The following is a 25,900-nucleotide window of genomic DNA, read 5'->3' as shown; positions in this document are numbered from 1 at the left end:
GTACTTTGGACATGTTATCAGGAGGGACCAGTCCCTGGAGAAGGTCATCATGCTTGGTAAACTAGAGGGTCAGCAAAAAAGACCCTGAATGAGATGGATTGACACAGTGGCTGCAACGATGGACTCAAACATAGTAAGGATTGTGAGGATGGTGCACAAGCGGGCAGTACTAAGTGCTCTTGTACATAGAGTCATATCGGAACTGACTGGAGGGCACCTAAGAACGACAAAGTTATATAAAAACCACCTAAAGGACTCAAAAATATTAAATAGAGATCAATTGTCCAAAACGTAATATTTGTTAAAATCTGTATCTCCTTACACTGTCAGATTCACAAAAATTCCCCAGTTGTTGAGTTTTTCCCAAAAGTGAAAAAAAAGGATTGTCTTTAGTCAGTGGTGAGATTTCTGAAGTTCTTAAGTCTTACCTCTTGTCAGACTGTCGTGACTGGCTCCAACCGGCCTTGTAGCCTGTAGCTTTCCTTTTCTCAATCTACTTTCTTAGGTTCCTCAGAGTAACCTTACCAAATAACAAACATTTTCCCTGAAGCACACACATCCATTTCAGTGGCTTCCCAATGCCTTCTAGACAAGTTTTGATGTTTAGCAAGAACCACGCCCCACACACTTAGTCCATGATCTAGGAGCAATCAATTTTTTTCCAACTCATCGACCTCTCCGGGTGCTGACTGCTATGCTGGCCATTCTCTGGGAACGCTGTTGGCCTTCATGCCTCCATTCCTCGCTTCATACTTTTTCTTTGGCAAAGCTTCGAGAACAGAATTAGTAGCATTTCATGTGACAATAGTGTTTGGCAGGTATTCTCCTCTGAGGCATTCAATTTTCTTCATATTTATACATGTGCTGAAGTTGATGCTCCAAGACTAGGAGTAAATATGATTTACCCTCTAAACACTAGCACATTCTTCCCCGCCCCCCACCCTACGATCTCTCAGCACCACCTTGGAGCATAAATGAAACCTCAAAATAATACACTGGATATTTACATTGATTTAGCACAATAAAACAAAGTACTTTCTTTTACTCTAGCCCTACATCACCCACCTATGCCATTAAATAGAGTAGACGAAGAAACAAACAAACAAAAAAAAGCCCATTGCTGCTGATTGGACTTATTAAATGGAGGAATATTATAATTGTTGTTGTTGTTGTTTGTTGTTAGGTGCCATCAAGTATAACACAGGGCATGTTATCCACACAACATGTAGGCTTGAGAGATACCACCTACACGTTTTACAAATGTGATGATTTTGTGATGATTATTAATGTTTTGCTACATTCTGAACAAGGCTTCCTCTTGTTGTAACTGAAAATCATTCATCTTGTTGATTATTCAGGGTAATGACAGAAATCGCATGTAACTCTAGGTCAAATTTCATCATAAAGAGAGGGTTCTGTTTGGCTACTCCCAGGCAATATCAGATTCCAATTCTATGCACTCCCTGCTATATGCAGATTCTTATTAGATGCATCAGGAGTCCTGGTGGGGCACTGGTTAACTGCTTAGCCACTAACCAAAAGGTTGGTTGTTTGAACCCACCAGCCGCTCTGAGGGATACAGATGTGGCAATCAGCTTCCTTAAAAATTTCTGGCCTTGGAAACCTTATGAGGCAGTTCTACTCTGTCCTACAGGGTCGCTATGAGTCAGAATCAACTCAACGACAATGAGTTTGGTTTGGTTTTGGTTTATTATACGCATCTGCATATCTCAGGTTGTTAATGAGTCTTCCTCCAGTGCTGATTCCTTGTTCTTCTTCATATAGTCCTGCTTCTGGGATCATTTGCTCAGCACAGAGATTAAGTATGGTGAAAGGATATAACCCTGTCACACAACTTCCATGGTTTTAAACCACGCAGTGTCCCCTTTTTCTGTTCAAACAACTGCCTCTTAGTCTAAGTACAGTTTCCTCATGAACACAATTCAGTGTTATGAAATTCCCATTCTTTATATTGTTATGCATAATTTGTTATGATCCACACAGTCGAATGCCTTTGCATAGCCAATAAAACATAGTTTTTTTTTTTTTTTGCAAAATATATAGTTGCAATTTTTATTGGTTCTGTGGCAACATTTTTGTTTTCTCACCTATTGGTAAGTTTTAATGCTCCTTTCAAAAATATTTCTTATAGTATCTTTGTATGCTGTCTGATATTCTTGCTTTCAGCCAAGATCCATCTGACATCAGCAAAATCCCTCATTTCTTGTCCTCTTCTGAATCTGACTTGAATATCTGGCTGTTCTCTGTCAACGTACTGCTGCAATCATTTTTTAATTGTCTTCAGGAAAATTTTACTTGTGTGTGATATTAAAGCTATCGTTCAATAATTTCCGCATTTTGTTGGATCACCTTTCCTATGAATAGGCACAAATATGGATGTCTCTCAGTTGGTTGACCAGGTAGCTGTCTTCCAGATTTCTTGCCATAGACAAATGAGTGTTTCCAGTATTGCATCTGTTTGTTGAAGCATCTCAATTCCTGGAACCTTATTTTTCACCAACACCTCCAGAGGAAGCTAGACTTTTTCCCTCAATACCATTGGATTTTGATCACAGTTACCGCCTGAAAGGAAACCCTAGTGGCTTAGTGGTTCAGTGCTATGGCTGCTAACCAAAAGGTCGGCAGTTCAAATCTGCCAGGCGCTCCTTGGAAACTCTACAGGGCAGTTCTACTCTGTCCTCTAGGGTCACTATGAGTCAGAATCGACTCAACAGCAGTGGGTTTGGTTTTTTGGGTTTTACCTCCTGAAATGGAGAAGCATCAACCAATTCTTTCTGGTACAGTGACCCTGTGAATTCCTTCCATTTGCTTTTGGTGCTTCTTGAGTCATTCAATGTTTTGCCCATAGAATCCTTCAGTATAGCAACTTCAGGCTTGGGTTTTTTCTACAGTTCTTTCAGCTTAAGAAATACTGTGTTCTTGGTTCTCTAACTCCAGGTCTTTGCACATTTCATTATAATACTTTGTCTTTTCCAACCGTCCTTTGAAATCTTCTGATCAGCTCTTTTACTTCAACATTTCTTCCATTCTATTTAGTTACTCCAAGTTCAAGAGCAAGTTTCAGAATCTCTTCTAACTTTCATTTTGGTCTCCTTGCTGAAAGTGAAAAGAAATTAAAGCACTTACTGAAGAACATCAAAGATTACAGCATTCACTGCGGATTACACCTCAATATAAAGAAAACAAAAATACAACTGGACCAATAAGCAACATCATGGTAAACGGAGAAAACACTGAAGTTGTCCAGGATTTAATTTTACTTGCATCCATTATCAACACCCATGGAAGCAGTGGTCAAGAAATCAAAAGACACCTTACGATGGGCAAATCTACTGCAAAGCCCTCTTTAAAATGTTAAAAAGCAAGGATGTCCCTTGGCAGACTAAGGAACCCCCGACCCAAGCCATGGTATTTTCAATTGCTTCGTATGCATGCGAAAGGTAGACAATGAATAAGGAAGGTGGAAGAAGAATTGACGATTTTGAATTATGGTGTTGGCAAAGAATAATGAATATACCATGGACTTCCAGAAGAACAAACAAATCTGTCTTGGAAGAATTACAGCCAGGATGTTCCTTAACAGTGAGGATGGGAGACTTCATCTCAAGTACTTTGGACATCTTATCGGGAGGGACCAGTCTCTGGAGAAGGACATCATGCTTCGTAAAGTAGAGGGTCAGCAAAAAAAAGAAAGACCCTTAAGGAGATATATTGACACAGTGGCTGTAAGGATGGGTTCTAACACAGCAATGATTGTGCAGATGGTGGAGGACCAGGCAGTGTTTCATTCTGTTGTACGATAGGTTGCTATGAGCTGGAACCGACTCAACTCGATGGCACCTAACGACAACATATTTACTTCTCAATAATTATCACAGTTGATAGTTTGTGTTTTTGTTTCATTTCATTAATATCTGTTCCTCCCAAAGGACAGTAGGCTCCATGAGGAGAGGGTCCATGAATGTTTTGTTCACCACGGTATGCCTAGCATTTAGCACAGTGCCTGGCACTGAATTATCATTACTAAATATTTGTTGAATGAGTGAACAGTATATGTACTTGAAAATCTGCTGTAATGTTAACTACTTTTAGTGAATTCAGAGAATTAGCCCAAGAAAATAAAACAGATGAAATTTTAGGCTTAAAAAGCAATATTCAGAGTATCATTGCTTTATTTGCAAGTCAATTTTAAAAATAAACTTGTATATTATATACATGTACATATATGTATAGATATATTTCTTATATTAAGATGGTTCAAGTTAGGTTAAAAATTTTAAATATTCTCTAAGATCTTAAAATATAATGGAATACATGAAACATTACTTATTAAAAAGAGGGTAAGATAAATACGAAAAAATATACTTTGGATTTGTAGATCTGACTTCCTTCCATCAAGCCACCTCAAATTCTCTTTAGAATTAGGTATGATATGAAAAAAATTTTTTTTTTTATGATATACATATCAAAACTAACAATATGTTTGTAGAAATCGAGGGGGAGGGAAGAATTGTATTAACACTGAGATTAAAATTCTTCTTAAAGAAGGAACTGTCTTCACTTGGGAATTTAAAGTCTTGGGACGGAAAATGGATCCTACCAGCTAGGTTAAAAACAGAGTTCAAGGTTTAAAAAAAAAAAAAACAGTACTATGCATAAGATAAGCAGAGGAATTTGTTACTGCCAAAGAGAAAGAAGAGAAAATGAGGGAATACTAAAAAGAAGAGGGATGAAAGGGTCAAAAAAGTTGAAGAAAATTTGGGACTAGGTACCAACTAGGTCCAAAGAAGGTCCTTATTAATGGCATGGTCAAAAGATCATTTTAAGAATAATTATGACTTCCTTCCAGCTCTGCCCATGATGGATATCATGCATCAGATTAACCCTCCCTCTGAGATCAGCAACAAAATCTGAATTTATTTTTAATAAATACAAAAACAACTGCTTGAAGGTGTCAGAAATCAACCAAAGAAAACAACACATGAAGATCGATATCCCAGATAGAAAGTAAGCTTACTAGGGTGAGACATGAACTTGCCTCTGCTTTTCCTTGGGGCATTTGCAAATTTGCACCAAGAAGGGAGGAAGAAAGCAGTATCTGGAGCTGGAGGAAGTCCCCCCAGGTTGGAGAGGCAAAAGTTAAGAGTTTGAAAATGCAAAGACTTGCCTGGCCAAGATCCCAGGGAGGAAGAAACTGCATAGAAATGAGTTTGAAAATCTGTGTAGTTTCCCGTCAGGGTAGTAACTCACAACTAAGTGGCATATGCAGGGGCTAAACACCAAGACGGCTCATGGAAAGAAAGGCTGGGAGGATAAAAAGCTAAGCAAAGATATCTGAAGTCTTGTGGTGCTGGAGACACGAGGTTAAAGGTCAGGGCCTGTCAAATTGAAGGTCCCTAGTAAATAAACCAGAATTTTAGATGAGACCCCAAAGGGTTTAGAATGATATAAAACTGGAAACAAATTAGCACTAACAAAGGCTGAAACCAAGACTCGATTAAAGTAAGATAATTGGCCCTTGCTATTTGCCAGCAAGAACAGAGTTAAATCCTTCTGCAGAAAGATGTTGTTGTTAGGTGCTATCCAGTTAGTTCCTACTCTTAGCTACCCCATGAATAACAAAATGAAACATTGCCCGGTCCTGTGCCATCCTTACAATAGTAGGTATGTTTGAGCCCATTGTTGCAGCCACTGTGTCAATCCATCTTGTTAGAGGTCTTCCTCTTTTTCAGTGACCAGAGCTCTACCTTACCAAGCATAATATCTGTCATGGATTGAATTGTGTCCCCCCAAAAGTATGTGTCAACTTGGTTAGGCCATGATTCCTGGTATTGTGCGGTTGTCCTTCATTTTATGATTGTAACTTTATGATGAGAAGATTAGGGTGGGATTATAACACCACCGGTACTCAGGTCACTTCCCTGATCCAAGGTAAATGGAGTTTCACCTGCGGTGTGGCCTGCACCACCACTTACCTTACAAGAGATAAAAGGAAAGGGAAGCAAGCAGAGATTTGGGGACTTCATACCACCAAGAAAGCAGTGCCAGGAGCAGAGTGTGTCCTTTGGATCTGGGGTCCCTGCACCTGAGAAGCTCTTCGACCATGAAGATGGCAAGGACCTTCCTCCAGAGCCGACAGAGAGAGAAAGCCTTCACCTGTAGCTGACACACTGATTTTGGACTTTTAAGCTACTAGACTGTGAGAAAATAAATTTCTCTTTGTTAAAGCCATCCTCTTGTGGTATTTCTGTTATGGCAGCACTAGATGACTTAGACAATATCCTTCTCCAGGGCTTAGTCCCTTCTGATAATATGTCCAAAGTAGGTAGGATAAAGTCTCGCCATCCCCCCTTCTAAAAAGCATTCTGGCTCTCCTTCTTCCAGGACAGATTTGTTTGTTCTTATGGGAGTCGATGGAGAAAGATAACACCATCTAAAGGCTCATACGCAATGTCCAGCATGCAATCAAATGACATGCCAGAATTGAAGGCCACATGACAAAAAACCAAAAGAGAAAGCATAAAATAGAAACAGAGCCACAGATGATATAGACATTGGAGTTACTAGACAGAGCCTTTAAAATAACTATGATTAAGAAGTCAAGAAAATGGAAGTAATGGTAGAGAATTTTACCAGAGAATGAGAATTAATAACAAAAACCAAATAGAAATTCAGGAACTGGGGGGGAAAAAAAAAAAAAAAAAAACGAGATTCAGAATTCAACAAATGGGTTTACTAAGGAAATAACAGGCCTCAGCTAATAGTAATATATCACTATTGATTAATGAATTGTAACAGGTATACCATACTAATGTAAGATGATATTAACAGGGGAAACTAGGTGCTGAGATATATGGAACTCTCTGTACTATCTTTGCAATTTTCTGTAAATCCAAAACTGTTTAAAAGAAAAAAAAATTTTTTTTTTTTTAAAAAAAGCAACCAGAGGGGGAAACAAAATAAAATTACTTTCAAACAACCAATAAGCAAGACCACCAGCATACTTATCATTTAAAAAAAAAAAAAAAAAAGTTTTTTTGGGGGTTGGGATGACATCTTGGAACTATTTTTTAAAAATAAATAAAAACCTGCCGATCTAGAATTTTCTACCTGGCAGAAAACGAAGGCAACATTACTACTCACAATAGACAAAAAATGGAATCAACCTAAATGTCCATGAATGGATCAACAAAATGTGGTACTCAACATACAATGGAATATTACTCAGACCTAAAGAGAAATGAAGTCTGATACATGCTACAACAGGGACAAACCTTGAGAAAATCATGCTGAGTGAAGTAAGTCAATGACGAGATGACAAATATTTTATGATTTCACTTATGTGAAATATCTAGAATAGGAAAGTATATAGAGAGGTTAAGTTTATTAGTGATCACCAGGGATGGTGGGTGGGAGGAAAGGGGAAAGGGGGATGCATGGCTCAGGGGGCACTGAGTTTGGGTTAGGGATGATAGAAAAACTTAGAATCAGAAAATGGCGATGGTTACAAACATGATGAACATGATGTCCCTGAATTACATATATATATAAAGAATGTTAAGATGGCAAATGTTTTGTTACATATATATTTACTACAATAAAAATGTGAAGGCAAAATAAATACATTTTTAGACAAACCAATCTAAGAAAAGTTATTACCAGAAAATATACAGTGAAATAAAAACTAAAGGGAATTGTTCAGGCAGCAGGAAAACTAACCTGGATAGAATCACAATAATGCACAAAAGTAAATACCAGAAAGGCCAAGAGTAGTGAAAAAGTCTTTCAGAAAATGATTAAATTTGGAGGGTGTACACTCCCAGATATTAAGGCTTCCTATGTAGCTATAATAATTAAATCAGTGCGAACAAACAAAACAACAGTGAGGTACTGGCACAAGGTTATAAAAAGGTCCACTGGTGGAGAAAAGACATTCGAGAATCATACGCACACCCGACACTGATACAGTCATTTGCTTTTCCACAAATACATCAGTGCGATAGTGTAGGGAAAGAAAGGTCTTTTCAGTAGCTGATCCTGGAACAACTGGAATAATGAAAATAATAAAACAATAAAACATTTAGAAGAAAACAAAAGAGAATATTTTCATACCCCTGGGTTAAATAAATGTGCCTCAAGTGGGAAAAAAAGTATTAACCATAAAGGAAAAGGTTGATAAATTGGATTTCATTAAAATTTTTTAAAAATTTCTCTTAACCAAAGTCACCGTCAAAAGAATGAAAATGCAAGCCTCACATAGAGTAAATATATGTGCAATACAAATATCAACAAAAGACTCATATTAAAGACATATATAGAGAACTCCTACAAATCAATAAGAAACAGATTTCTACAAATCAATAGGGAAAAGACTTATTTTCCTATTGAGTTGACTCAATAGAAAAATTGTAAAAGTCTTGAACAGACATTTTATCAACAAGGATGCCAAAATGGCCAATAAGCATATGAAAAAGTCCTCTACATTATTTTTCATCAGGAAAACCTGAATGAAAATCACAGTGAAATACCACTAAATCCACCAGAGGAACTAAAATAAAATAATAATAAAAATAATGATAATGACCTCACCAAGTGTTGTAAAGAATTTGGAGAACTGGCACTATCATACACTGATAGTGAGAGTTGTGACTTGATATAAACACTGGAAAAATGTTTGGCAGCATTTACTAAAATAGAACTTACATTGTGTTCAAGTAATTATAATCAAGTAACTCTATTCTGGATATAAAGTACACAGAAATCAGTTCATATGTGCACCAAAGGACATGCATAAGAGTCAGGGCCACATAAATGCATACGAGGGGCCTAAACACTTAAAATCTGTGGCACCTCCTCCTCTGCTTACTCACCCATTCTAATGGGATACGTGAGCTATGTACATACGTGTAAAAGAGAAGGACCAGTAGTCGGAAAATACAGCCTTGGTGATAGAAACAGAGCTGGAAATCACATGACAGAATTTTGCAAGACCAACGACTTATTCACTGAAAATACTTTTCTTTCAACAACATAAACAGCAACTATTGATGTGGATCTCAGCAGATGGAAAACACAGGAATCAAATTGACTACACCTGTGGAAAGAGATGATGGAAAAGCTCAATATCATCAGTCAGAACAAGGCCAGGGGCCGGCTGTGGAATAAACCATCAACTGCTCATATGGAAGTTCAAATTGAAGCTAAAGAAAATTAAAACAAGTCCATGAGAGCCAAAGTACTACCTTGAGTACATCTCACCTGAATTTAGAGACCACCTCAAGAACAGATTTGATGCATTGAACACTAATAACCAAAGACCAGATGAATTGTGGAATGGCATCAAGGGCATCATACAGGAAGAAAGGAAGAAGTCATAAAAAAAAAAAAAAAAAAAAAAAAAAAAACAGGAAAGAAAGAAAAGACCAAAATGGATGTCAGAAGAGAGTCTGAAACTTGCTCTTGAATGTACAGTAGTAGCTAAAGGGAAAGGAAGAAATGATGAAGTAAAAAAGAACAAAGACAAGACAAAGTATTATAATGAAATGTGCAAAGACTTGCAGTTAGAAAACCAAAAGGAAGAGCAGTCTTGGCATTTCTGAAACTGAAAGAACTGAAAAAAAAATTCAAGCCTCGAGTTGCAATTTAGAAGGCTTCTATGGGCAAAATATTGAATAGCACAGGGAGCATCAAAAGAAGATGGAAGGAATACACAGAGTCACTATTCCAAAAAGAATTGGACAATGTTCAATGACTTCAGGAGGCAGCATAAGATCATGAACCATGGTACTGAAGAAAGAAGTCTGAGCTGAACTGAAGCCACTGGTGAAATACAAGGCTCCAGGACTTGACAGAATAATAATTGAGATGTTTCAACAAACATGCAGTAATGGAGGTGATCACTCTTCTATGCCAAGAAATTTGGAAGATGGCTACTTGGCCAACCAACTGGAAGAAATCTATATTTGTGCTCATTCCAAAGAAAGGTGAGCCAACAGAATACAGAAATTATTGAACAATATCATTAATGTCACATATAAGTAAAATTTTGCTAAAGATAATTCAGAAATGGTTGCTGGTTGCAGCAGTACATTGACAGGGAACTGCAAGAAATTCAAGCTGGATTCAGAAGAGGACATGGAACAAGGAACATCATTTCTGATGTGAGATGGATCCTGGATGAAAGCAGAGAATACCAGAAAGGTGTTTATTCTTAGTCAGCTAGTGCTGCTATAACAGAAATACCACAAGTTGATGGCTTTAACAAAGAGAAATTTATTCTCTCACAGTCTAAGAGGCTAGAAATCCGAATTCAGGGTGCCAGCTCCAGAGGAAGGCTTTCTCTCTCTGTCAGCTTTGGGGGCAGGTCTTGGTCATCAATCTTCCCAGGTTAAGGAGCTGCTCAGCACAGGGACCCTGAGTCTGACCAATATTCTGACTCTTGTTTCTTGGTAGTATGAGGTCCCCATGTCTCTCTGCTCGCTTCTCTCTTCTTTATATCAAAAGAGATTGGCTCAAGATAAAATCCAATCTTGTGGGTTGAGTCCTGCCTCATTAACTGCTTTTAATTCCATCTCATCAACATCATACAGCACATAAGAAAATCACATCAGATGACAAAATAGTGGACAATCATACAACACTGGGAATCATGGCCTAGCCAAACTGATAAACGTATTTTTGGTGGACACAATTCAATCCATGACATTGTTTATGGTGTTTTATTGACTCTGCATAGGCATTTGACTGTGTGGATCATAACAAACTATGATAAACAGCAGAAAGAGTGGGAATTCCATAACACTTAATTGTGTTCAGGCAGAACCTGTACATAGGTCAAGAGGTAGTTGTTCGAACAGAACAAGGGGATATTGCATGGTTTAAAGTCAGGAAAGGTGTGCATCAGGGTTGTATCCTTTCAGCATACTTATTCACTCTGTATGCTGAGCAAATAATCTGAAAAGCTGGATTTATGTGAAGAACATGGCATCAGCCTTGGTGGAAGACTCATTAACAACCTGCAATATGCAGATGACACAACCTTGCTTGCTGAAAAGTGAAGAGGACTTGAAGCACTTACTTAGTATGGATTGCACCTCAACACAGAGAAAACAAAAATTCTCCCAACTGGACCAATAAGCAACATTATGATAAACAGAGAAAAGATTAAAATTGTCAAGGATCTCATTTTACTTGCACCCACGGAAGCAGCAGTCACGAAATCAAAGGACATATTGCATTGGGCAGATCTGCTGCAAAATACCTCTTGAAATTATTGAAAAGCAAAGATGTCACTTTGAGGACTAAGGTGTGCCTGATCCAAGCCATTGTATTTTCAATCACCTCATATTCATGTGAAAGCTGGACAATGAATAAGGAAGATCAAAGAATTGATGCCTCTGAATTATGGTGTTGGCAAAGAATATTGAATATACCATGGACTGCCAGAAGAATGAACAAATCTCTCTTGGAAGAAGTATGACCAGAATGTCCCTTAGAAGAGGATAGTGAGATTTGTCTCATGTACTTTTGACATATCATTGGGAGGGACCAGTCCCTTCAGAAGGACATCATGCTTGATAAAGTAGAGGGTCAGCAAAAAAGAGGAAGACCTTCAATGAGATGGACTGACATAGTGGCTGAAACAATGGGCTCAAGCATAACAATTGTGACAATGGTGCAGGACCAGGCAGTGTTTCATTCTGTTTTACATAGGGTCACTATGAGTTGGAATCAATTCAAAGGCATCTAACAACAACAACAACACATAAATGTGGTATGTGTGTGTATGTGCGTGTCTTAGCTATCTATGATGTAACTTCTTTTTAAATGAGACCATAAAATTTTCAGTGGATGTGGGGTACTACAATATTTACAATATACCACTTTTTCTACCAAAGGAATATTTCATATGTTCTACAACAAAGAAAATGAGTCAATGAACTCAGCTTTTTCAACAATCAGTGTAAAACTGTTGATCTCCCACAACGAAAAACTGACTTTCAACAATTTTGCTTTAAATAGCTCATACTTCAGTTTTGTTGCTTAGTTTCATAATAAATGCTATAATTATAAATGAACAAATGAAAAGATGTCTTAAAGGAAAATTTCATGATTAGAAGACAAATATTACAACAAATTACTATATTTTATTTTTTTGACAGATCTTTCATCTCTAACATGTCACAATTTCAAAAATGTCTTTCTATTCTTTACCCTTACAAATTCTTCAATTATCTCATCACAATTAAGCTGTCTAACAGTATCTACTTCCATACATAATAAGGATAATGAATTAAGTCTTTCTTGAATCATTGTTGTATGCTGAGGGTTTTTGAGTCTCTTTAGGGACAAAAATGAGCTTTCTGTTGTGCAGTTTGTGAGCATTAAAGTTGGAAATATGGGTAAAGCAATTCAGCATCAGGAAATATGGATTGTATCTGGTCTTCCATTATGGAGTCATACATGTGTACGTGGATAAGTTTTGTCTTTCCTGAATGTGTAAAATTAGTTCTCATGTAAAAATGATATTGTCGCACTTCTCCGTAAAGGTTTGTATTTAAGTCATTGAGGTGAGCCTGCACAAATTTCTTGGATGCCTTTATGCATTTTTCATCAGGTATAGCCACATTGTTTAAGAAGGAAAATCTATTTGAAGGAACTTTGTACATTTTTGCCCTTCTTTTCATCCAAGATTCAAGTATGTCAATAATGGTATAGTATGTGGTTACGTAAAATTGATCTTCGGCACTTCTGGAGCACTTCCGCTTTGTACTTTTTTCTTTCTAATATTTCTGCATTGGTGCACTGCTTGATAATCAGTATTTGGCAGTATTTGTTTTGTTGTGTTTTAAAATTTTTCAAAATCTTCTCTTAAAATATATAAATACCCTGTAAGTAACTTGCAGAGATCTGTGCCTGGCTTTAAATTTACTTCTGAATCTGGGAGCACTTCAGTTGTTCGATGAAAATGCTGCAACATATTATTCCATATGCCTACCTACTACCTCCCCATTGCCGTGGAGTCAATTCCAACGCATAGCAACCCTATAGGACAGAGTAGAACTGCCCCATAGGGTTTCCAAGGAGCGTCTGGTGGATCCCAACTGCCAACCTCTTGGTTAGCAGCCAAGCTCTTAACCACTGTGTCACCAGGGCTCCATTATTCCATATAACAACATAAATACATACTCTAGTGTTTGCATTTTGTTGGTGATGCTTTCAGCTTTTCTTTTGGTATCTGCTATTTGTGAGATTCAGCAATATTTTCTAAGTCATCTAGAATTTGAGTGTATGATTCGAGGATTCCACTCGTTGCTACAGCATGAACTTCCTAACATGTATTAGAAAGACATTTTAATATTCAGTCATTGCCTAAATATATTTTAAGAACTGCCCATCAGTGAATAGAGGTGGTAAAAAATGTGTACAGTAGCTGAAGAGTAGAAAAAAAAAACAGCTTCTGGATAACAATCTACTGAGCTACTTCCTATAAGATTAAGCAAATACGCAGCATATGGTATAAAAATGGCCTATTCATTATATAACATTGCTGGATCAGCAGACATTGGTGCACAAGACAGTTGTCTCAAATGTATGAGAGACTTATTATCTATTAATATAATTCATCCTTGCCCAACAATCACTCATGTTGCATACAGTTGCATACTGGGTGAATGCAGCAAGAGTTAGACTCAACAGCCCACCCCCATCTCTTGTTTATTAGAAAGAAATAGCATACTCCCAGGAAACCCTGGTGGTGTAGTAGTTAAAAGCTATAGCTGCTAACCAAAAGGTTGGCAGTTCGAATCCACCAGGTGCTCCTTAAGAACTCCGTGGGGCAGTTCTACTCTGTCCTATAGGATCGCTATGAGTCAGAATCAACTCGATGGCAAAGCGTTTGTTTATTTGGTTTTTAAGAAACCCACCAAGATAAGGAGTTTCAATTACATCGGAAGGGATGATAGGTGACAGATGTCAATGAAGGTGTTGAAGTGGTAGGGGCCTCATAGCTTAAATAGCCTTGTACATGGGCATCCCCATGACCCTGTGTGAACTTTATTCCTGGTGAACACATTCTCACACACTAGATCTGGTGTGAATTTCATTTAGTGCCCTGCAGTTCCCTTCCATTGTGGCACTCACTTTGCCTTTTGTCCTGTCCATTTGGCATCTATGGGCCTTTGCTTTGAACAATTGGTTGATGCCCTAAGCGCATGCTCACCATGCTTACTGTGTAACCTGTCCCTGATAAGAATGCTCATAGTAGCTGTATTCACAATAGCTAAAAACTAGAAAGGACCCAATAGTGCTGCCCTTAAATTTAGGCAAGCAAAGCCCCAACCTAGCCATCCCCAAAGGACTCCCATGCTTTAGAGTTCCTTCCTTGAAATTTTCTATCTCTTTTCAGTGGCTGGGATCAGTCAGGTTGGTAGTGGCAACCAGTTGGGTCACTTGAGCACACGCTAGGATACACATGGGTTGTAATCCCTGTTTCACCCCTTCTGGGTACTCTGCCTCACACAAGAAGTTGACCAAACACCCACAGAAGCCTAGGAGTCTTTGTACAACACAATACTTTTTTTCCACAGGGTCATGTGAGATTGGTCACCAGAATAGTACTATCATTCTGATTTGGGGTGACACTTGATAGACACAGGGCTCTGGGCTACCAAATAGTCCACTGTCAACTCTTGAACTTGAGCCATAGGCTATGCATCTTCTCTATAAACTGCATACCACATGCCAGACAGTGCATCAGGGTGGCCGTACCTATATCCTCCACAGGTTCTACAATGCCAGTGTGTCCTTCTGATCTATGTCTTCTCTTGCTTCTGACAGATGGGGTGACATAATACTTCCCAGGGTTGATCTTAAGCTGTGCTGCACAGGCAGGGACAATCCTTTTGTGAGTGGGACCACACTGCTTTCTCTGTCCACAGGCCCCTAGCCTATCATCCCCACTGATGAGAGGATATAGAAGGCAGGTTCTAATCAACATTGAAAGATAACAGAGTATAGAATTGCAGTAATTATAGTCAAAAGAGTCCTATAGAAGACATGGTTGGAAGATATATTATTCTACATTTACTTTTTAAAATTCAGTAAATTTAACATGACTATAAAATGAATAACTGTTCATATTTTCCTGCATATTATGGGTAAGACTTGCATTTGTGGTCACAATCAATGAAGTAAAGTAACAACTTTGAAAAGTGTCATTGGAAGCCGATAGTCATAGATGGCATACTGTATAATTCAATATCATGAGTAATTAAAAAGGTATTTGAAAAATGCAGATGCAAGAATATCTATATTATTTCAATACCAACATGTTCTGAAGAGCCACAGTGTTGTAAATAATAACAATGTTGCTACTTTTTTCTAGTGAGGGGAAAAATAAAATTAGTCAGGAAAAGATCATTTGACGATAAAAACAGAAGAGATAGCTCATGGACCCAAACAGAAAGATACCTTGTAAAGAATCTTTACAGGTTAGACAATAAACAAATATATAACTATCACTTCTATACCCATTATTCTAAATCTTTATGTATAAATCATTATATTCACACAGGCCCATCAAATTTGTAATACAGTTTAATCAAATTATTTGTATAGGCAGGGAAACTTCACAACTATTTGCCCTGGGCCTCGTACACCCTAGGGCTAAATTGCAGTATAGTCACACAATGAATACTATACAGCAATGAGAATAAATGTACTAAGACTAAATTCAGTGACATGGATGAACCTCATGAGTGAAATCGAATAGACCCAGAAGAGTACATACTGTATGATTCCATGTACATAAAGTTCTAAAGTAGGCAAAGCTAATTTATGATGTTGGAAGTCAGAGAGGTAGTTTCCTTAAGAGGTGGGGAAGTGGGTGACAGGGTAGTTATTAACTAAAAGAGAGTTTGAAACTGAGCAAATTATTGCAGAAAAAGTTAAAATTTAGTATATTTGTGTTCTTTGTTCCAATTCTTTTCTCCACCTGTGATGGTTAAGGTTGTGTCAATTTGGCTGGACCATGATTCTCAGAGTTTTGGCAGTCATATAATGTTGTGATCACTCCTCTGTTGAGATTCCATATGTGATCACCCCCATGATGGCATCTGTTGTGAGTAGCCAATCAGTTGAAAAGGAATTTCCTTGGGTTTGTGGTCTGCATCAAATATAAATAGACATTCTGGCAAGGCTTGAGGGCTTTTTGCTCTTGTTGGATCCTGCAGCTGACTCCTGTTTGCCTGACCTCCAGCAGTTGGGACTTAAGTTAGCAGCTTACCTGTGGTCTTGCCTGCTGATCTTGGGCTTTGTCGATCTTTGCAGCCTATGAGCAAGAGCCCTGCTTGCTGACCTGCCAATCTCGAGTTCACCAACCCTTACAACTATGTGAATCAAGAGTCTGACCCACAGGCTTGGGACATTCCAGCCTCTAAAACTGTGTGAGCCATTTCCTTGATATAAATCTCTCTCTCTACATATATTTATACACTTTACTGATTTTACTTCTCTAGAGAACCCAGCCTAAGACACTACCTTTATGAACATGTAAGACGACATCATTGTCATATCTGAAATAACCTAGATCATCACCTTATACTATTTTGGCCCTATAGAAGACACATGAAGGTAATATGCAAACATATCTTTCAGTGTTTTCAAGCTGTGTTAGTCAAGGTTGTATGCACTGGTCGATCCTTCCAGAAGCGGTATATATATATATGTCAAAAGAGACATTATTAAAAATGTAGATAGCCAGGGAAATTGGGCAAGAAAAGAAATAAAAGATATCTGCATTAAAAAAGGAAGAAGTAAAACCATCTCTATTAGCAGTACATGATCCTGTATATAGAAATTCTCAAATAATCCATAGGAAAGCTACTAGAGGTAAAAAAATGATTTTAGCAATGCTATAGGATTTTTTTTTTTTTTTTTTTTTAGTATAGGAAACTCTACGGGGCAGTCCTACTCTGTCCTATAGGGTCACTATGAGTTGGAATCAACTCCACGGCACTGGCACTGGGTGGGTAGAATACAAGATCAACACACAATTATTAGTTGTTTCTATAACCCTCATTGAACAATCTCAAAACAAAATTAAAACAAATTCATTTACAATGCCATCTTGAAGAATAAAACACCTACAAATTAATATAACCATGGAGGTTAAAGACTTGTACAATAAAAACTATGAAACATTGCTGAAAGAAATTAAAGACCTAAATAAATTGAAAGATGTCCTGCGTTCATAGATTGAAAGACTTAATATTGTTATCATGTCAATACCACTCAAAGCAATATATAGATTCAACATAATTTTAATCAAAATTACAATAGCTTTTCTGGCAGAAATTAAAAAGCCAATATTTAACTTCATATGTAAATGTAAGAAGCCCCAAATAGCCAAAGCGATCTTGCAAAATAAGAACAAAGTAGGAGGACTCATATTTCCAGGTTTCAAAGTGTACTATAAAGCTACAATAAGCAAAACAGTGTGATGCTGGTATAAGAATAGGTATATAGACTAAGTGACTAGAATTGAGAGTCCAGAAATGAACCCATAGGTCTATGGTTAATTGATTTTCAACAGAGTGCCAAATCCATTCAACAAAGGAAAAGTCTCTTCAATAAATAGTGCTGAGATAACTTGATCTCCACATGCAAAAGAATGAAGTTAGACCCATACATCATACCATGTATTAAAATGAACTCAAAATGGATCAAAGGTCTAAGTATAAAAACTAAATCCATAAGGCTCTTAAAAGAAGATATAGGGGTAAAGCTTTAGGACCTAGTTTTTGACAACAGATTCTGAGATACGACACTAATAGCACAATCAATAAAAGACAAAATAGACAAACTGGACTTCATCAAAATTAAAAATTTTATGCATTAAGGCATTTTATCAACAAAGTGAAGAGAAAGTTATGAAAACAGAAAATTTGGGGGAACCACATATCTGATAAAGGTTTATGTAATTAATGTCACTGAATTGTGCATTTATGATGGTTAAAATGGCAACTGTTTTGTTATGTATGCTGAACTACCCCCTTTTTTTAATAGAGCTCCACTTTTAATAATCTCTCATTATGCTGAGATCACATATTTGAATCTCCAGTTAACTGATCTTCTAATGATTACTATTATTGACAGTTCCCGTGATAAAATAGTGACCTTTCTGCCTTTTCTGCACTCTTTCCCCTCTGTTTTTCTCTCTTTATGACTAATACATTGAGGAGTAAAAAACTGGTTGGGTGCAGCAGAAAATGGGGAAGGAAGGAAGGGGACATTCTAATATTGGAAGTATTTTAACGGTCTAGTAAGTAACTCACTTGGCTCATTTTTCATCTCGGACTAATTACAATATATAAACATGCTTAATGGTCTAATATTATTTGGAATTTAATTATGTGTTAGTTTTTTGACTTAATTGCTATTAAGAACAAAAACACTTTAAACCTCTTACGGTGTTCATGGTTGCTAAAGTTACGACTATGAGGATTCTGCAACAGTAACCCTGGTTTCTATTAGTCAAGATGAAGTTATCCTTTTGGGGGCTGAATTAGTTCCTACTTGGCTGCAGACTCAAGGAAAATCTTTGGCAGAGTTTGAGCAAAACAAAGTCCTACGTACAAATATCTTGCTTGGAAAGCAATTGAAGACATTAGAGAGGCACAGAATCCTAAAAATCAATTGGCTTTTAAGAGACAAAACTTTCCAGTTGTTCAGTTCAGGCAAAGGTACAGTCTCCTAGGAATTTACCAGAAAAAAAAAAAATTGTTTTTGCAAAGAGTACATATAAAATACAATTTTTTTTTAAAGAAATGCAATTAGAAGTTCCCTGAGCCTATCTGTGGTTTATTTGAAGGCTCCAAACTTTTCATCTACTTCTTTGATATTCACGAACATAATAAATACATAACAGAGTCAAAAGATGCCTCAAAGACTCGTATTGCTTCTGAAGCACAGCAAAGGGGTCCAGCAACAGGTGCAAGCTGACTGCAGTGCTCTAGGCCAGGCTTAAACACTTCAGCTGGAAAGGCAATTTCAGCTGTCCACTGTTGAATTGTCAGGATCCCTCAGCCCAAATCAATCAGATTTGTCCTACTGTTTCTTAGAAGGAAACATTTCTGCCTTTGCCATTTGATTTTTTTCCAGTGTGAAATGGAAATAAAAAGTCAGAGGTGGGATGATTACTGTTGTGCTTAACATGGGCAAAACCTGCGCTAACCATGCTGTCAGAAGGAAGTACCTAAAATGTTCTCTGCCTCTCCATCTGATGCTCTACTGCAAAGTGGATCCAAATCCCAAGACAACTACTTGCAAGCTGTGAGATCCCAATCAAGTTGCTTAAACTTTTTGGAACTTAGTCCTTGTTGTTGTTAGTTGCTGTTAAGTTGGCCCCCAACTCATGGCAACCCCATGCATAACAGAATGAAACACAACTACACAAAACTGCACCATGCCCATGATTGCTTGTGGATCTGATCACTGTGATTCATAGAGTTTTCCTTGATGGATTTTTGGGTGTAGATTGCTAGGCCTTTCTTTCTAGTCTACCTTAATCTGAAGACTGTGCTGAAACCTCTTCAGGATCATAATGACATGCAAGCCTCCAGGTGGTGGCTGCACATGGGGTACACTGGCCATCAAACCAGGTCTCCCACGTGGAAGGCAAGGATTCTACCACTAAACAACCACTGCTCCCATGGAACTCCGTCTACCCATCCATAAAATGAGAATATAGTTAAGAGATTGGGACACAACTGGGATAATCCATATAAAATTCCTACTACATTATCAGCTAATTCCTACTACATTATCAGCTACATAATAGGTGCTAGATATATTATAACAATATTCTCGAATTATTATAAAACCCTTATTTACTTGTTTGTACATTTAACTAAACCACATAATCAGATTTTTAATCACTTTAAACCTACAGCTGTCCATTTATCTCTCAGTGACAGTTTGATTAGGTTTTTCCACTTATCTAGACCACTTCTTTCTATTTTCTTTACAATTAACTTCAATTTGAACACTGAACATCTCATTAATATCATCATTAAATAGATGAGTAGTAATAAGGAAAAGAAACTCAACCCAGTTAAGTTTGCTACCAAAATGTAATTAGATGATATATATGAAGATAACTTCACAGTAGTATATTATATGTTTTTTAAATATTCTTGTGGGAGGGCCAGTTGGCTTCTGAAAAATGGTAAGGATGTAGACCAGGGATCAGCAAACTTCTTCTGTACATGGCTAGGTAGTAAATATTTAAGGCATTGCAGGCCATATTGTCTCTGCTGCATCTACTTAATTCTGAGGTTATAGTGTGAACAGAGCCATAGACAATACATTAAGACATGGATGTGGCTGTGTTCCAATAAAACATTATTTACAAAAACAGGCACAGCGCTGGATTTGACCTATCAGCAATTATTTGCGAACTCCAGACTTAGACCAACCCTCCCAGTGAAGACAAATCTTAATAAAAGCATTAAAAATTTAAGTGAGTAATCACCAGGTAGAGATCAGAGGGCATTAGTGCTGAGCACTACTTCTGCGCTGGAGATTTTACAGATTGACTGAGGGCAGCTGAAAGATGCAGGTTTACTCTTAGTGGGCTCATTGAGTAGAGTGTGCAGTACTGTTCCTACCAAGACAAGAGACCCTGGTGAAACACCATCCCTCCAAGTTCTGGCATGGAGCTTTACACCTTGACATTGAAAGGTCTGATTATATTCCAATGTGTTACTTAGATCTCCAGAAAAACTCAAGCCTAGCCTCTATATTACCAGCATACTCAGGAGCCTGACAAAAGAAAAAATATATCTGCTGTGCTTGGTTTCTACATTTTCTCTCCAGATCTATTTTCTGCCTTTTTCCACCCCGCTCTATGCTTCAGGGCCACTGATCCCTAATTGACAGCTGCACCCAGGCTCCATGTCCTCTGTCCTCCAGTTGGTTTTGAACAAAGGGAAGCTTGATAAAGAGACCAGAGCACAGGAGAACAGAAAATTCAGGGTATTTCTGCCCATATCCCATCCCTGCTTTGGTGCTGCAATTTCACAGTGGCTCTATCCATTTACAACCAAAGCTCTTGACTGGTGGACCCTTCCCTTGTCCCTTGAAACTTAGAATGGGTGACTCAACATCTCTTGCTGGTTTCCTACCCCACAATATACTATAAAATGTCCCTTAATTCATGTAAATTTTTAGTGATATTCTGTTGCTACCAGGACCCTGACTATTATAACTTCTCTGGAAGAAAATAACACCATGCCAAAATTTGAATTATTTCTAAAACTAATTTTTGAATACAATGTACAGCAAAGAAAGACAATGAAACATATAAAAAAGAAGAGCCAGACCAGAAGAAAAAACAGATGACAGAAAGAGACACATTGGAAATCCAATCCAAATAATAGAACTATAAAGCATAGACCACAAAAAAAAAAAATATTTTACTACACACAGAGATAAAAGCCACAGTTAAAATTTCAATAAGAGACTTCCATGGATAAAAAATGACATTGCACACTTGAGAAATATATGGAAACGAAAATGTAATAACAAATATTAAGAACTAAATGAAGAGTTTAATAACAGATTAAATACAAATGAAGACCTGGTGGTACAATGGTTAAGCGCTCTTCTGCTAACCAAAAGGTCAGCAGTTCTATCCCACCAGCCGTTCAGCAGAAGAAAAGATCTGGCAGTCTGCTCCCATAAAGATTACAGCCTAGGAAACCCTTTGGGGCAGTTCTACTGCGTCCCATTGAGTCACTATGAGTCAGAATTGACTCAATGGCACACAATGACTGCAAAACACTAATGGAGAACAAATTAGGAAACTAAATGATAAATCAGATTTAAAAAAAACTAGAATAAAGCACATAGAAACAAAAGTTGGAAAATATAATAGGAGAGAATAACTGGGACAAATGCAAAGGTAATGGCTGAGAATCTGCAAAAATTAATAAATGACATCAACATCTGTGATTTAAGAAGCCCAGTGAATCCTAAGTATGGTATGTAAAAATAAAGCAATACCTAGACATATAGTGAAATTGTAGTCTACCAAGGCAAGTATATTTCTCATTAAAAGGAGCCAGAGATAAAAGATACATTGTTCTCAAAGGAGTGACAGCCTGATAGTTGATTACTTAAGAGCAACAATTGAAACCAGAAGACCAGAAAGGTATCTTCAAGATTCTGAAAGAAAATAACATTCAACTCAGAATTTTCTATCAGATATGGTCCAGTAATGATGAGAAAATAAAGACAAGTCCAATCATATAGAAATTAGACTTTGCTACCTACCGGCCCATTAAAAAAAAACAACAAACATTACCATTGAGTCGATTTCAGCTCATAGTCACCCTATAGGACAGAGGAGAAATACTCCACAGGGTTTCCAAGGAATGATTGGTAGATTCGAACTGCCAATCTTTTGGTTAGCAGCCAAGCTCTTAGCCACTGCATCACCAGGGGTCCAAAGGAAAGTAAACCCAGATTGAAGCTAAGTGATTGGAGAGAATAAATCAGGTAAAGGTAATTGTTAATCTCTTATAAATTAAGGATGCATATTATTATCTCTAGGATAACACCAAAGAATAGGAAAAAAAAGCTTGTAATGTCCAAACTGTTAATACAGAAACAAAGAAAAAGAGGAATTCAGAATAGGCAAAAAAAATTAAGTAATGACATCAGAGTATAATTTATTGACACCCAAGAATTTCAGTAATTGCATTAAATGTAATCGAGTAAATGTTCCACTTAAAAGCAATGATTGTTACAGTGATTTAAAAAATAGCTGGCTATAAGCTGTTTATAAGATACACACATAAAATCAGAGTTTACAAAAAGCTTGGAAGTAAAATGATAACAAAGATTAACCAAACACATACCAAAAGAAAAAAAAAAGTTAGTGTAACTATAGTGTATCAAACGAAATAAATTTTAAGGCAAAGGAAATTATTAGAGATAAAGATAGTCAATTCATGAGAGAAAAATATTAAATTCACCAAAAATATATACTAACAAACACCAAGCACTGTAATAAAACTAAATTAATTATGATGGTGTGGTATGATGGCTGAACTAGGGTTAAAATAGGGTTAGGGTTAAATAAATCATTGGATTAGAGTCAAGAAAAAGAGCCACATATACATGGACACGTGACTATGACAAAAAAAAGGTCTATAAATGATGCTGGGACAATCAAGTATGTATATGAACAAAAATGAGTTGACGTCAATATTGCAAACACGAAAATCAATTCCAAATCTATCATGGATCAAAATGTAAAAGGGAATGATGATAATAATGACAATGATAAAACAGAGCTTTGAAAGGATAACATAGAAAAATAACTCCGTAACCTTTAAGGTATGAAAACATTTTAAACAAATTCCCAAAGCACTAGCCATTAAGGAAAAGACTAAAAATTTGCACTACAATAAAATTAAGAGTTTCTCTCTGTGGAAAGGCACCACTAAGAATGAAAAAGCAAGTCAATGTGGAAAAAGATTTTTGCAAGACAAAGTCAGCAGTGTTGTATTAAAAAATATGCAAAGAATTTCTACAAATAAGTAAGAAAAAGACAATAGAAAAAAGGCAAAAGAAAAAAATTGAATAGGAATATTGCAAAAATACCCCCCCAAAAAATAAAATTAAAATATGGAAAGGTACTCAATCTCTTTATAATCGTGGGGATGCAGATTCAAACCACAATATAGTATCACTACACCCCCACAGGATTTGAAAAGAATTTAGAAGTCTGACAATTACTGCTAGCCAAAATGTAAGGTGATAGGAATTTTTGTACACTAAAAAAAAAAAAAAATTTTTTTTTTTTTTTTTTTTTTGTTGATAGATACGTAAATTGTACAACTCTGATAAACTGTTAGCGTTATCTACTACACTGAACATATGCAGATACTTGACCTAGAATTCCTCACCTAGAAATATATCCTGCAGCATTGGTCACCCAGCTGTGAACCACAGGCCAGCAGCATCAGCATTATCTGAGAACATGTTAGAATGTAAATCCCCACCCCAGACCTACTGCAACAGAAACTCTAGGGTTGGGTTTCAGAATCTGGAGTTTAACAAGTTCATCTAATGATTCTTGTCCTCACCAAAATTTGAGAAAACAGTGTCTCTTAGAAAAAAGCCAACCATCTGCATCAGTGTACATAAACAATTATGTTCCTAGTAACACAGTTTGCAATAGCAAAAAAAAAAAAAAAAAAAAACCTGGAAGAAATCAAAATCAACGATATGGTTAATAGTAGCATAAAAAATCATTTATTGGTTTTTCACTAAATAGAATATTACACAGAAATAAAAAATGAGTAAACTACAACCATATGCAATGCAGATGAAATTTCAAAATATAATAAATGATGTTGAGAAAAATTGGGTATGCATTTAAACAGAAATAAGGAAAGGAAAAATAAAACAGATACAACAGAAATACAGTGTATGATCCCAATTACTTAAAATTCAAAAACAGGCAAAACTAGTCTAAATTGATTAGGAATGTGTGAAAGGCAAGCTCTTAGGGTAAGCCCCATGATCCTCACCTCCTAATGTTCACGCTTCTGTGTGATTTCTTCCTTTTGCATGTGGGTGGGACCTGTGACTTGCTTTTAACCGATCAGATACAGCAAAAATGATGATATGTACATGATTATGTATACATGATTACGTTACATGAGATTGTAGCACCTGGTTTACTAGAGTTTCTCCCTCGCTGACTTTGATGAAGCAAGTAACCATGGTGTGGGGGGAGGGATCCACATTGCAAAGAACAGTGGGTGGCCTCCAGCCAACAGCCTGCAAGAAAATTCTTACCACGGCAAGAAAATGAATTCTGCCAACATTTAGAGTGAGCTTGGAAGTGGATCCTTCTTGAGTATTCAGATGAGACCCCAGCCCCAGATAACGTCTCAATTACAGCTTTCAGAGGACTCAGCTAAGCTACGCCTGGACTCTTGACCTAAAGAAACTGTGAGATAATAAATATATGTTGTTTTAAGCCATGTGGTTGATCTGTGGTTATTTGTCACAAAGCAATAGGAAACTAATACAGGATGTGTCTTAGCTTAGGCTCCCTACAACCACAGCCTGAGACAGGGATTCTTGTTCAAGTGATTTATTTATTGGGGAGTGCTGTCAGGAAAAGGAGACTATAGGAAACAGGATAGAAGGAAAAGAAGCCTGCAAGAACAAGATCTCAGCTAGAGATCCCAAGGTGGAGCACTGGAGCATCAAACAGTTAGTCCCACCCTGACATACAGGGTCAGCATTTTGTACCATAATTCTGGTCATTCGGTGCTGAAGCTGCAGGGAGAGAGGAAGAATAGATTCCTGGGTAGTGATTCCATTTGACCAACGTCAATTCTGTGGACAAGTGGGCAGCTGTAAGTTTGTCTCATCTACAACTCACAACGTCTGGTTAAAGGAGATGTGAGAGGCAGAGTGGAGGACCAATAGCATCCAGTACAAACTGCACAGTAAGGAGGTAAAATGTAAAGGGAAACTAGGAAGTGGAGAGCATAGAAGTCAGCATAACTGGGATGGGTAATGCAGAAATTTTCTGGGATTCTGGAAATGATCTATTTCTTAGCCTAAGTGGCAGTGATATTGGTGTACCTTCTACAACAATATTATTTATTCTGTGCACTTTTGTAGGTGTCCATTATATTCATAATAAAGTGTGTTTTCAATATTCTGACTAGGCAGAAATGGAATTTCTAAGCTAAGGAAATTTGGGGAGTATCTGAGAATTAGTTACACTACATTATGGTACATCTGACACATTTATCTATTCTACAGTCTTCTTCAGCATACCCTGATT

This window comes from Elephas maximus, chromosome 9 (genome assembly GCF_024166365.1).
Source record: "Elephas maximus indicus isolate mEleMax1 chromosome 9, mEleMax1 primary haplotype, whole genome shotgun sequence".
NCBI lineage: Eukaryota > Metazoa > Chordata > Mammalia > Proboscidea > Elephantidae > Elephas > Elephas maximus.
This window is presented reverse-complemented; position numbering follows the sequence as displayed.